At 46.2% G+C, this 14,443-nt stretch overlaps 1 long non-coding RNA gene across 1 annotated transcript; it reads left to right on the top strand.

Moving 5' to 3' along the window:
• The first annotated feature begins 4,170 nt into the window (after nucleotides 1-4,170).
• On the top strand, nucleotides 4,171-11,375 carry LOC109547438 (uncharacterized). Its single transcript, XR_002173243.2, has 3 exons — nucleotides 4,171-4,318; nucleotides 7,942-8,030; nucleotides 10,232-11,375. It is a non-coding gene; the product is annotated as an uncharacterized lncRNA (long non-coding RNA).
• The last annotated feature ends 3,068 nt before the right edge of the window (nucleotides 11,376-14,443 follow it).

Genomic DNA, 14,443 nt, shown 5'->3' with positions numbered 1-14,443 from the left:
TGAAAACATATGTCAACACTAAAACTTGTATACAAATCTTCGTAGCAGCATCATTCATAACATCTAAAATGTAGAAACAACTCAAATGTACATCAGCTGTTGAATAGATAAAGGGTCATATATCCATACAATGGAATTTTTTTTTTTTTTTTTGCGCTACGCGGGCCTTTCACTGCTGTGGCGTCTCCCGTTGCGGAGCACAGGCTCCGGACGCGCAGGCTCCGGACGCGCAGGCTCAGCGGCCATGGCTCACGGGTCCAGCCGCTCCGCGGCATGTGGCATCCTCCCGGACCGGGGCACGAACCCGTGTCCCCTGCATTGGCAGGCGGACTCCCAACCACTGCGCCACCAGGGAAGCCCTGGAATATTATTTAGCAATAAAAAAGGAGTGAAGTACTGATACATGCTACAACATACATGAAAAATGAAAACGTTATGCTAAGTGAAAGAAGCCAGACCAAAAAAACTATATATTGGTCCAGAACAGGCAAACCAGAGACAGAAAATAAATTAGTGATTGTCTTGGGCTGGGGTGTGGTGGGGTATATGTGGGGGTAGAATAAGGAGAGGGCAGAGGGATTGGGAATGACTGCTAATGGGTACAGGTTTTGGGGGTGGGACCATGAAAATAGTCTAAAATTAGATTATGGTGATGGCGGTGCAACTCTATAAATATACTAAAAACCACTCACTGCATTGTATACTATAGGTGTTGAAGTTTAATATATATAAATTACATCATGATAAAGCTGTGAAAAACAAAACCTAAGATACTTTACTAAACAAAACAAAACAAAACAACAACCAACTCTCACCAGGATACTGTCGTCTTCTTTGATAGGAAAGGGTCTGTGTTTTATAAACTCTGTAATTTCAGCAGCACCTACCTCAGTACCTGGCCCATGGAGTACTTGATAATAATTGAATAAAAGGAAGGAAGGAAGGAAGGGAGGGAGGGAGGGGAGAAGGGGGGAGGGAGGGGAGGGGAGGAAGGAATGGATGGATACGACTGTGATATTCCTTCAAAAACTATTCACTTTCTATAGTGTGCCGAGAGCTAACATACATTATGACCGGCCCCACCCTGCATATGAGGAAACTGAGTCTCCTAGAACAGGGGTCCCCAACTCCTCGGCCTGTTAGTAACCCGGCCGCACAGCAGGAGGTTAGCGGAGGGCGAGCGAGCGAAGCTTTATCTGCCCCTCCCCATCGCTCGCATTACCGCCTGAACCACCACCCCACTCCCCTTGCCCCACCCCCATCCATGGAAAAATTGTCCTCCATGAAACTGGTCCCTGGTGCCAAAAAGGTTGGGGACCGCTGCCCTAGAGGATCAGTAACAGACTCAAATCCATATACTAGTAGTGAATGGCAGAGGGAAAATCAGAACCCAAGGCTGTATACACCGAAGCCAATAGCCTGTATATTAATTTCTATAATTCTGGTGGTGAGGCTTAAGGACAGATTTCAAAATATAGGGGTGAATCTCAGCTATCTTGATATGAGTAAGAGAACTGTAGATGCATGTGCATCAGGGCATCGATGGGGGCACTGGGAGGGGAAGGAAAGGGATAACTGCTGAAAATCCATGTTAAGTGTCACTGGGGTTCAAAGGGGCCCAGTAAATAATAACCTTAACTTCACTAAAGTTCTGAACCAACTGAGAAGTAAGACAAAAGGGTCAGCAGATGCAGAATTAAAGCGTTGGGTTAAATTCATGGGCTTGGGGCCTTTGTGAATTGCACAGGGCCCTGTACTTGGTTTAATGTTCTGCCATCACCATCTTGAAATTTTCAGTGACTCATTTTGTACTGGGTCCCCCAAATTACGTAGCTTACAAAAATGTCACCTGAAAAATGTCACCTTTATTACTGTTATAAGGGATCTGTGGCTTGTGTGTGAGTGACAACTTCTCACCTCCAATCTAGACCTTGGGCAGCCCACCTAAGGGAAAGTTTGAGTCTGCAACACATATGCATGTTTCCGTCTCCCAGTGGTCCTGGTGGAGAGAGAAAGAAAGAAACCAGATCCTCCTAGCCAGGACCGTCAATAGAGCATCCCCACCCAGGGGAGAACATACCCCACACCAACCAGGTACCCCATTCCACCTCCCTGGGGAAGGAGGGGCAGGAGGTAAGTCAGAGAAATGCGGAAAGAGGCATTCTCTTTTTACAGGAGTCTTAGTCAAGATTCTTTTAGTTACAAGTAACAGATAGAGTTAAATTAGCCTAAATGGAACAGGAAGTTTGAGGAAGGTGTGGCAGACACTGTTTGTTTTATATGCAACACCAACCCCCTCCCCCTCTTACCTTCTTCCTTGCTGATTTTATTCAGGTGCAGGAAGGATATTCCTTGATTTCACAGCAGCTGTCCTGCCAACCCCACGAATCATAATTGGTCTAAGCTAATCATGGAAAGATAATTCCCCTTTGCCACTCACTTTTCCAGCCTCCCTTGCAGGTAGAGTAGATACTCAACACTGTTCTAGCCAATATAAGAGGACGTCTTCTGCAGAGCCTCTGAGAAAGAGGTATTTCTCTTTATTAACAAAAATTGAGCCCCTTCCTCTCTCCTCTCTTCTTTCTTACTTGATGCAATGATGTGAAAACATGATGTCTAGAGCCATGGCAGCAATATTGAGACCATGAGGCAACAACAAGCACAAGAATGGAAATTCATCATGCTGAGTAGCATAGCCAAAAGGTGGAAAGAACCTGGGTCCTTAATGACATAGCTGAACTGAACACACCCCAACTATGCCTGCCTCCAGACTTTTTAAACGAAAAAAAATGTCCTAATGGTTCAAGCAACTGTCATTTAGGTCGGAGGTCCCCAACCTTTTTGGCACCAGGGACCGGTTTCGTGGAAGACAGTTCTTCCACAGACAGCAGCAGGTGGGGTGGTGGTTCAGGCGGTGATGTGAGCGACAGGGAACGATTGGGGAGTGACTGGGGAGCAGCAGATGAAGCTTCGCTGGCTCACCCGCTGCTCACCTCCTGCTGTGCAGCCTGGTTGGGGACCCCTGATTTAGGTTATCTCTTACTTGCAGTAAAATACATCCTATCTCACACAGGCTTATGTATCACATTCATTGCGAATCTCAAGGAACCCAAGGGCAGCTGCTCTCAAAGGTCAGGAAGCCGGAACAAGAAAGCTGTCATATCCTTAGGGAGTTACTCTTCTAGCCTCATCTCTGCTTCTGAGAATTTGTGTCCTTCTTTCTTCTCTACAGACCAGTTTTCACTGATTCAACATTCACGTGGCAAAGCCTTCCCTGTCTGCATTTCCTGCACCTAAGAGACCAGCTCAGGTTGCCATTGGAGTCTCCAGCTCAATTCCAAAGTCTGGAAGAGAGAATAGGCTTGACCCAGTTGTGAGTCCCATACCTCCCTGGCCCAGTTAATACCATGGAGGCAAGGTCATGTGCTCAAACTCAAATGTGGCTGCGAAGGGCTCACCCAGAAGTGTGGTGTGTGTGACGTTCTCAAAGAAGGGAGAGACAGGGGCTAAAAGATACCCCTAAGTGTCTACCATATTGGGTGAGGAAGAAAGGAAGGGAGATAAAAATCATGTTATGTACTTTAGGGAGTGGGTGAGAAGGGGCCAATCAGCTTGAGAGAAACAGATTCCAACAGCAGGTGAAAAGCTGAGAGGTAAAAGTTATCCCTGGGCATTGCTGAAAATTCCTCAGAAGTCAAATTTCGATCTTGTAAGGACTTTTCTTGAATGAGGAGTGAGGAAAAGAGGTGGGTAAAGAAATAAGAAGGAAAGAAAGGACTGGACCTAGAGAAGAAAAAGAGTTGTCACTGAGAAAATAGAGGGCAGGATTAGGCATTCCTCTAACCTCTCAGCCCAGGCCCACCCCGGAAGAGTGAAAGCCAGGACTTGAGGCTGTTTCAGGCCGAAGTCCCCAGAGAACGTGCGTAGGTGTGCATTCCCTAGCAATAGCTGGCAGCAACGTTTCTGTCTAGAAAAGGTCACTGAAACAGATTGGGGTTAGCCTTAATATTGTTTCCCTACAGAGAACAGAACACTTGCGTGGAGGCCAGAACGCCGCCCTGCAGGTCGCCAGGTTTTCACGTGGCCCGAACTGATAAGTGCAGTAATGGGGCGTCGGCTGCGAGCGGGGCAGTGAGCAGTTCCGAGAAGCGCGAGGGAGGGGGGCTGGGGGCGTGCGGGGCAGGAGGGTGTGACTTCCAAACTCTTTCCCCTCCTGTGCGCTGGGAACGGCAGGGGCGGAAAGGATGTGTTGGCGCAGGCGCTAGCCCAGGAAACTGAAGCCTGTGTTTGGCGAAAGCACCGGAAGGAAGTCGGGGAGGTAAGATAGCAGGGGTTCGGAATGACAGTTGGACAGTTCTTGGAACACAGAAGCTGGGGTCGATTTCCATCCAACTGTCCCTCCCTCCCTCTGTCCCTCCCTCTTTGCCAGCATTCGTACGTGGTCCATCCGCACAGCACTAGCCATCCCCCCACCCCACCCCCGCCCCTTCTTTCATCACTCCGCTCCTTCGGGAGAAATCAAGTCTGTTTTGTTCACTTCAGAACCTCCAGGGTGTGCGCTGCACATAGGAGATGCTCCACAAATGTTTCTTTAATGAGTGAATGGAACTTTGTGCGTAGAACAAATATATAAACAAGACATAAACAAACATACTGATCGTCTGATAAGGGAGTACTCAGGGAGGAAAGTAAACTTTTACGCCATTTCGTCTCTTTGAAATGTTGGATTTGTTTTGTGCTGGTAAAGAATGAGGAGGCAGGGGAAAGATTTGGAACCCCTGGATCAATTAGTGATTTCTCAAATTAATTCGTTCGCGGGGAACTTCTGTTGAAATGACATTTTTACCTGGAAACCTAAACAATTAAAAAAAGATTGAAAACAGGAACAGCAAAACCAACAGCTGCTCTCCTGCCCCATCCTCACGGAAGAGCTGGTTTTAATAAACACTCATTTACTACTACTCCGGGGTTACTGGGAAAGAACTGAAGCCCAGATGGATGTGAACTAAAATTATTGTGGTATGGGACTTCCCTGGCAGTCCAGTGGTTAAGACTCCGGGCTTCCACTGCAGGGGAATGCAGGTTCGATCCCTGATCAGGGAACTAAGATCCTGCATGCTGGGCAGCAGGGCCAAAAAGAAAAAAAAAAAATTATTGTGGTAATCATTTAACAATATATGTTATGTCAAATCATTATGCTGTACACCTTAAACGTATACAGTATTGTATGTCAATTATATCTCAATAAAACTGAATAATTTAATTAAAAAAACCCTGAAGCCCAGAGAGGCTAAGTGACTTACCCAGTGTCACACAGCAAAGAAGGAAAGAAAGGGCAACAACTAAAAAAGCACAGGAACTTGACTAAAAGCCATCAGAAAACTATGGCCTGCAGGCCATATTCTGCCTGCCACCTGTTTTTGTACAGCCTGAGAGCTAAGAATATTTTTTATATTTTAGGTATAGCTAAAACTCAAAAGAAGAATAATATTTTGTGACAGGTAAAAATTATATGAAAGTCAAATATCAGTGTCTATAAATACAGTTTGATTAGTACACAGCCATGCCCATTCACTTTCTGCTCCTTTCACACTAAAAAGGTGGAACTGAGTAGTTAGCATGCAAACTGTAAGTGGCCTGCAAACAAACCTTGAAATATTTACTATCTGGCCCTTTACAGAAAACATGTGCTGATTCCAGGTCGCGAATTCTCAGCAGTTCCTTAGGTTTTCGATGGCTTTGGAAGGCCTTAGATGCTGGGGACTGGCTGGGGTATGTGAAGGGTGAGGGGTGAGGGGAGAGAGGACTGCATATATTGGGGTGCTTTTTATTGGCTGCGTTGGGTCTTGGTCGCTGCGCACGGGCTTTCTCTACTTGCGGAGATCAGGGTCTACTCTTTGTTGCGGTGCTCAGGCTTCTCACTGAGGTGACTTCTCTTGTTGCAGGGCACGGGCTCTAGGTGCATGGGCTTCAGTAGCTGTGGCTCGTGGGCTCTAGAGCGCAGGCTCAGTAGTTGTGGTGCACGGGCTTAGCTGCTCAGCAACGTGTGGGATCTTCCTGGACCAGGGCTCGAACCTGTGTCCCCTGCATTGGCAGGCAGATTCTTAACCACTGTGTCACCAGGGAAGTCTGATGTTGGGGTCCTTTGGTTAAAGGTCCGGAAACCAAGGGTGAGTTCAGGGCCAGGTGTAGGTAGTACAGAAAAAAAGGCAGGCCTAATGTAAGGTGGTCTGTGGTAATTAGGAAATCAGGGCCAACCTGACTTCCTGAGACTCTCCCATAATGTGTTCCGGACACTGATCATAAACGAGGGGATTATAAACAAGTTTCTAGGATGCTGCGCAAAGGCTCCCAGCACTGTTAGGAGACTGACTGCACATCGCAAATGATAAGAACGCTCTGGTAATTATGGCCGACAATGTCAGCTCCTCACCAGGCCCTGTCCCTCCTCCTATTATATTAGCTAACACTTACTGAACACTTTCTCTGTGTCAGGCACTATGCTAAGTACCTTTCAAGCATTATTTCCTCTGTGGGCTAGACTTTAATATTCTTATCCCCATTTTGCGGATGAAGAAACTGAAGCTTAGTGAGACTAATGTTACACTTTGGCAACTGAACAAGGAAGTGGGTGGGGTCAGGATTCAAACTCAGGTCAGCCTAATTTGATAGTGTCTTTCTTAAGCAGCACACTGCGTTGTCAGTGAAGGAAGCTGGATATATCTCAGTCCATGCAATGTCTTTGAGAATGATAGAGTGAATCATTCAGGGTCTGATCAGGAAACGGGAAACCACTGTGAGCACTTGAAATAGAGGGAGTTTAATGCAGAGAATTGGTGATAGAAAAGCTGAGAAGCCCGAAGGAGAAGCCCGAAGGAGACAGCCCAGAACTTAGCAATGCCAGGCAGCTACCAGAGCTCCTCAGCTGCAAGGGTGTCTTCGCCTGTTCAAGCTGCTATAACAAAATGCCACAGACTGGGTGGCTTACACAACAGAACTTTATTTCTAACAATTCTAGAGGCTGGGAAGTCCAAGATCAAGGTGCCAGGGAGGTAGAATTCATTCTGAGGCCTCTTTTCTAGGCCGCTACCGACTCACTGTGTTGTGTGTGATGGGGGAGAGAAGGGGTGGGAGGGAGGGAGAGAGAGAGAGAGCTCTCTGGTGTCTTTCTTAAAAGGATCAGTATTCCATCCTGATGACCTCATTTAACAGTAATCACCTCCATAAAAGACCTACCTCCAGTACAGTCATGTTGAGGGTTAGGGCTTCAACATATTTGAATCTGGGGCGACACAACCATTCAGTCTGTAAGGAAGGGTAAAAAAGGAAGGTGGTGTTATGGAGACCAGGGATGGGGTCAATTGGTTTAAGTCATAACTGTGGAGGGCCTGCCCAGCAGGAGGTAGAGGCACTGAAAAGATTCAGCAGCTGCTGGGACTTCCCTGGTGGTCCACTGGTAAAGAGTCTGCCTTGCAGTGCAGGGGATGCACGTTCGATCCCTGGTCAGGCAACTAAGATCCCACCTGCCGCAGAGCAGCTAAGCCCGCATGCTGCAACTATTGAGCTCACGCGCCTCAACTAGAGCCTGCGTGCCACAAGCCACAGAACCCACGTGCTCTGGAACCTGCGTGCCACAACTACAGAGCCCATGCGCCCTGGAGCCTGCGCGCCACAACTAGAGAAGAGAAAACCTACACGCCACAACTACAGAGAAGCCTGCGTGCCACAACGAAAGATCCTGTGTGCCTCAAGGAAGATCCCGCATGCCGCAACTAAGACCCAATGCAGCCAAAAATAAATTAAGTAAATAATAAATAAATCTTAAAAAAAAAAAAGATTCAGCAGCTGCTACAGATGCTGTTCAAGGCAATGAGAAAAGGGGAAAACACTCTGGCCTTTCCCTTTCTCCCACCTCCTGATTTCCTGTCTTCTATTGGCTAGGCCCAGCAGGAAGCCAGCTGACTCAGGAAGTCGTGGGAAATGCAGTCTACAGGAGCCAGTCCTGCTTTGGCACAGAGCAGGGGGAGTAGGTAAATAGATCTGGGGCTTGGACTGGCCCAAGGAGCTTCATAGAAATTCTCCTGCTCTGTGCTTGACAAACATAGCTTAGGTTGTCATTACTCAAGAGCCGTGGTGAGTTGCCTACCAAGAACTCATGATGAATTTAAGTATAAATTCAACATACATGTAATGAAAACACTCCTAAAATATGTGGGTTTTTTAAAGGTGCCAAAAGACATACACACACACACATATATTTATGTATAAATATATACCGTGATCCCGCCTGTGTATGTCTTACAGTAATTAACACTATAGCTATTGTAGTAGACAACCCCAAAGACTCCATAGCTTTACAGGATAGCAGTCTAATGTGGGTTAGAGGTTCTTCCGAGTGGCTCCCCTTCCAGTGATGACTTATGATGGGATCCTCCTATCATGTAACTGTGCCCCCTTAGAGTCCTTCATTTCCAGGCAAACATAGAGAGCCATACATATAGCAGAAGGGCTGTGCAGAAAAGTGGGCAGGTCCCCTTAGGGGATCCTTCTGGAAGTAGTATATATCACTTCTGCCCGCCTTCCACTGGCCCGAGCTGTCACAGAGTTCCAACTTAATTGCAAAAGAGGCTGAGAAATGTAGTCTTTCTGCAGGCCCAGGAAGAAGAAAAGGGCTTGATGAGCCACTGTGTTTTTTGGGGTTTTTTTTTGCGATACGCGGGCCTCTTATTGCTGCAGCCTCTCCCGTTGCGGAGCACAGGCTCCGGACGCTCAGGCCCAGCGGCCATGGCTCATGGGCCCAGGCGCTCCGCGGCACATGGGATCCTCCCGGACCAGGGCACGAACCCGTGTCCCCTGCATCGGCAGGCGGACTCTCAACCACTGCGCCACCAGGCAAACCTCCGAACCACTGTGTTTTTTAAAAAATAAGCAAACATATGCTTGTGTGTGCATAAAAATGTTTCTGGAAGGATATACATAAGCAGGACCAGCTACATAATTTGGGGGCCCAGTGCAAAATGAAAATGCTAGGTCCTTGTTCAAACGTGATTAAGAATTTCAGATGGTAATGGTAGCACATTAAACCAAGTGCAGAGGGCTGAGCGTGGGGGTCTGGGTGACTGCAGAGGTAGTACACCAATGAAGCTGGCCCTGATAAGAAACTCCTAACGGGATTACTTCTGTAGAGTGGTACTGGGAATTGGGGCAGGGAGGGAGAATTTGCTTATCATTTTATACTCTGGCATTTTTTTCCAGGTACATGTATTATGGCAATAATTTAAAAATATTTCACTCATAATGGATTTGAGCTGAGACATACACAGCCACCTTAAAGGGGCAAAATGCCTTTCAGGTTAGCAGAACTTGACACAATAGCTTGATTGAAGCCATTGGCTTATCTCAAGAAAGAATATGTCTGTTGGAAAGGGGTTTGTTCAGCAATGGGTACTTAAAAAAGGATATGCAAAAAAGCAAACATTGACAGTGCCCCATCTAAGCTTTGTCCTGGGAGGGTGATACATGTGTATCTATATATCTGTAATTTTATGTATCATAGTATCATATAAAGAGAGCATTTTATGAGTATATAATTATTTTATGAGTTTAAATTTACGGCATTTACTGGACTTCCCTAAATTTACTGGCACAGTGGTTAAGAATCCGCCTGCCAATGCAGGGGACACAGGTTCGAGCCCTGGTCCGGGAAGATCCCACATGCCGCGGAGCAACTAAGCCCGTGCATCACAACTATTGAGCCTGCACTCTAGAGCCCGCGAGTCACAACTACTGAAGCCCGCGGTGAGACAACTACTGAAGCCCATGCACCTAGAGTCCATGCGCCACAACTACTGAAGCCCGTGCACCTAGAGCCCATGCTCCGCAACAAGAGAAGCCACCGCAATGAGAAGCCTGTGCACTGCAACAAAGAGTAGCCCCTGATCGCTGCAACTAGAGAAAGCCCGCGCGCAGCAACGAAGGCACAACGCAGCCAAAAATAAGTAAATAAGTAAATTTATGGCATTTACTTCTCAATGAATGAGAAAATGTAAATCATTCTGATACACAGAAAAAAAATTGAAATTTTTGCAATCTGTTGTGATATCAGAGGCATCAGAGTTAGTATTTTTGCTTTGTTTGCCCATGTCTTGGTCAGGATAAGTTAGATTATGCTGCCGTAACAAATGATCCCAACATCTCAGTGACATGTAACAAAGGTTTATTTCTCATTCAGGCTCTATATCCAGCAGGGAACAGACTCTGCTCCATGTTGCCTTCACCTCAGATCCTGGCTCTCCTCATTGTGGTCCAGAGAAGAGAGAACAACGATGAACGTCTGTTAGCTCTTAGAGCTCTGGCTCTGAAGTGACACATATCACTTCCACTTGCATTTTACTGTCCCAAACAAATCACATGGTCAAGCCTGATGTCAACAAGGCAAGGACATATAATCTCATCCAAGGGAGAAGCAGTGAATACTCTTAAACAACAGTACAGTCTACCACAGCAAGACACTACAGAAACTGGATTCATTAGAAATGATAAAAGTTCACCTGACAATCTCAAGGATTCTAATTAAATGAATCCCCAAGCTTGAAGTAAAAATGAGAAAGTTTATTTCAAAGATGAATCACTAGGTACTAAGCTTATTCTTATCATAAATATAAAAGTCAGATAAGAAGCACCCATCTTAGAACAAACATTAAGCTCTCTATATTATGTTACTATCACCATGTGATGTGTTAAGTATTCATGTTTTATTGCCCGACTGATTCTTACCCTGTGATAAGAGCAAGTCTCTAGGAGATAAACCTGACCTTTGCTCAGTATTCAATTGAGTGCACAGGGCATGTGCTCCTGTGGTGTACCCACTTGGATAATTTCCCATGAGCATACATGCCCAGGTCTAGTATTTTCAATAAAAACCAGTACAGAACCACAGTCTTCTCTGTCAGTGTCCCATTTACAAGGTGTTCAAGTATATTCATAGACGTGCCAGGAAAACCCATCCCAAGGACTGCTCCAAAGTCTAGCTGCACTAGTTACCATGCTGTGGTACCCGAATAAAGAAATAGGGCTTGGAAATTCGAATACCTGAAAAGGTCAGGTGATAACTTTAGTGATAAAAAGGATGACAAAGAGCCCTTGGCCTTCAAACTCATTGTCAGCAGGCTAGGGGGAAGGGAGGAGACTGACAAAGGGAAGAATCTGAGCTTCTAGGAAAAGCAGGTGCTACTCAGCTCCAACCAGTGGTTGCTATGCAGAAAAAAAAAAAAAACACCTTTTTTTCCTTAAGTTGCAAATTAAATTTATGTGTGAAACCTGCTGATTTTAAATTTTGTCACTAATTCAAATTTTTGAATAACTGTGTGAGCCAATCTAAACACTGTTGTAGGCTAAGCTTCGAGCTATCAATCTGCCATCTCTGAAGTAGGTAAACCAGGATAGAGAGATTTGGAGGAGGGAGGAGAAATCTGGAGAGAAGTAGAGAAGGACTCCGGAAGGAGGGAAGGTGGAATGGAGCAGAGCAGCAGGAGGAAAGGGATGGGGACAGATCCTAGAGGGAGAGGGACCTGGGAAAAAAGACAGAGATGTTGAGACAGAATATTTAGAAAGCTTCATGATGTGTAAACTCTTCACTCTTCTTTTCATAAAACCTTCAGGAAAATAAGACTTTCAGCAAGGCGCTTTGGGAGTCAGATCTGTGCTTTCTTTGTACAGTGGTCCCTCGGTTCCAGGACCCCTGCGGATACCTAAGTCCAAGGATGCTCAAGTCCTCTATGTAGGATGGCTAGTACAGTGGGCGCTGCGTATGTGGGATGCAGACCCTGTACATCACTGTGTTGAGACTGGCTGCAAAGAGGCCCAGTTACATTTGAGTTGTGTTTGAGACTCCACATAATGCCCCTTGTTCTGAGTCCAGATCGCAATCCAGTTTCCCAGATGGGAGGAGAGGCCGGGGAGGTGGGAGATTCAGAGCTTGGGTCTCAGAGGCAGGAAGAACTGGGTTTGAATTGTGGGTCCACCGCTTATTTGCTCTAAACATTTCTGAACCCCAATGCAAAGTGGGGATAAAAATAGTACCCACTGTATAGTGTTGTAGAGAGACTTACTTATGAAGATAAAATGCTCAGCACAATACCTAGCACACGGTATGCACTCAACAGAGTAACTGTAATTGTTATCGTTACTATTTATATATTATTATTTTCCTTTGTAGTCATAAGCGCATAGGGAGAGAACTTGCTGGTCAGCAAACACAAGTAGCCTATCCATCCATTTACAAGTTTTACTTCTTACTAGAAAATGATTAAACAGCTCTCCTGGTTTTATACATCGGTCTCTCGGGGTTTGGTGGTGTGAATCAGCCATTGGGGCATGAGTCCTGCTTTACACAGTCTGGCATTTTCCCTTTTGCTGAGAAATTTACCCTTAGTGCCTCCCACTCTGGAGGAATTATTCCCACAGTCTGTGGGCTTCTCTGGGCGGGAACCAGGTATCAGCTTCACAGTCCGAGCTTCTGGAAGGGATGAAAGCCTGCTGTCTGCTGAAGTGGCTTCGTCTCCCTCTCTCCCTAAACCCTGTGCCATGGTCTGCTCAGTTGTAAAGGGAAGAGAGCAAATTACCCAAGAGAGCAGTGTTTCATTACTATGGAGGGAAATACCATGTCGCTTGGCTCCCTTAGTTTTGGTAATATGAGTAGGTAGGAACTTAGCTCTGAGCAAATAGTATAAGATGACGTTCCTATGGCTTTAATAAAAGCCACTTTATACATAGACCTTTTATGACCAATTGGTATAAGGACCTCAGGAATCTTCTGGAACCAAAGGTTCCAATATTCCCTATCCCTGTTCTTAGTCTTCCCCCATGGAAGTATGAGAATTCTGTTCAGGTGAATCTGGTTGGTTTTTGACCTGGATCTTGTAGCAGCATTATTGTTTCAACCCAGGACTGCTGGAATAAAATTACCACGAGATAGGTCTTCATTTACAATTCAGACTAATATGGAATCACACACACACACATCTGGAATGCTACAAACCAAACTGAAAACAGTGATTATCTTGTTCAGGTGGGATGGCTGGCAACTTTCACTTTCACTTTAAACGTGTATGCTTGCATTTTTCACAAGACTGTATTACTTTCATAATCAGGAAGAAAAAAAATGATCCTGTACTTCCATTTTGAAGAAAAAAAGGAAGAAATGATAGCAGCCTAGTCACTTGAGTATTTCGGGTGGACAAAAAAGTGTTAATTTAATGCTCGTTGCCTAAATTAGAGGACAGAGAGCAGAGAAGGCAGGCAGTCGGGAGAAAGGAAGGAGGGAGCAGGGATGACACACGCTGGTCCCGCCAGGGGAAGGGGGACAGCAGGGACTGTGGGCAGCCCTCCGGGGCACAGAGAGTCCTGTGGGAGCAGCTGGCTGTGTTAGCACAAACCCTGACAGGTCGCCAATTTGGGTTATTAATTTAGAGATGGGGAATCAGGGATCAGTTGTTTTGGCAAATAGCTCAAAGTTACACCCTGTTTCTTATTCTTAATCTTTACACTGCAAACTATGCCCACGGGTCTGCCCTTCCTTGTTAAGAATGTGTGACCGGCTCTGAGTCTGGAACAAGATGGGAGATTTAGAATCAAGATTCAGAACCAGGAACTTCCCTGGTGGCACAGTGGTTAAGAATCTGCCTGCTAGTGCAGGGGACACGGGTTCAAGCTTTGGTCCGAGAAGATCCCACATGCTGCGGAGCAACTAAGCCCATGCGCCACAACTACTGAGCCTGCGCTCTAGAGCCCATGAGCCACAATTACTGAGCCCATGTGCCACAACTACTGAAGCCTGTGCGCCTAGAGCCCGTGCTCCGCAACAAGAGAAGCCACTGCAATGAGACACCCCAGCACTGCAACAAAGAGTAGCCCCTGCTCGCTGCAACTAGAGAAAGCCTGCGCACAGCAACGAAGACCCAAGGCAGCCAAAAATAAATTAAATAAATAAATAAATAAATTTTAAAAAGATTCAGAACCAAAGGAAGTGAGAAGAAGTGAGAAGAAGTGTGGCAGGCAAAGCCAACCCTTCCTGTCTGCCATTAGTTCAGGAACTAGACTGAGGGCTTTCCAGGCACCAGTCACAGGGGTGGCCGTGTCCCATGCTCAAGATCCAGAGACAAGAGAACAGGCTTCTCTCAGGCTCTTAGGCAGGAAACAAGGACATGTGTCCGAGAGCCGTGGTCGAGGAGGTGGCTTGGAGCGCAAGAGAGCGTTGTGGCTGCCCCGCTCTCACTTGCTGTCCATGTGTCCTGGGAATGTGACTTAACCCCTTTCCTGTCAGTTTCCTGGTCTGTAAAATGCGGATGATCATAGCGCCTGGCTTTGGGGTTATAGTGAGGATTAAAGGACATAGTGCCTCTAGAGCCCTCAGCGCTGGGACTGGCATTACTGCTCAGTCAGC

The sequence above is a fragment of the Tursiops truncatus genome, chromosome 2 (assembly GCF_011762595.2).
Source record: "Tursiops truncatus isolate mTurTru1 chromosome 2, mTurTru1.mat.Y, whole genome shotgun sequence".
Taxonomy (NCBI): Eukaryota; Metazoa; Chordata; class Mammalia; order Artiodactyla; family Delphinidae; genus Tursiops; species Tursiops truncatus.
The sequence above is the reverse complement of the archived record's forward strand: the minus strand, read 5'-3'. Positions and strand labels throughout refer to the sequence as shown.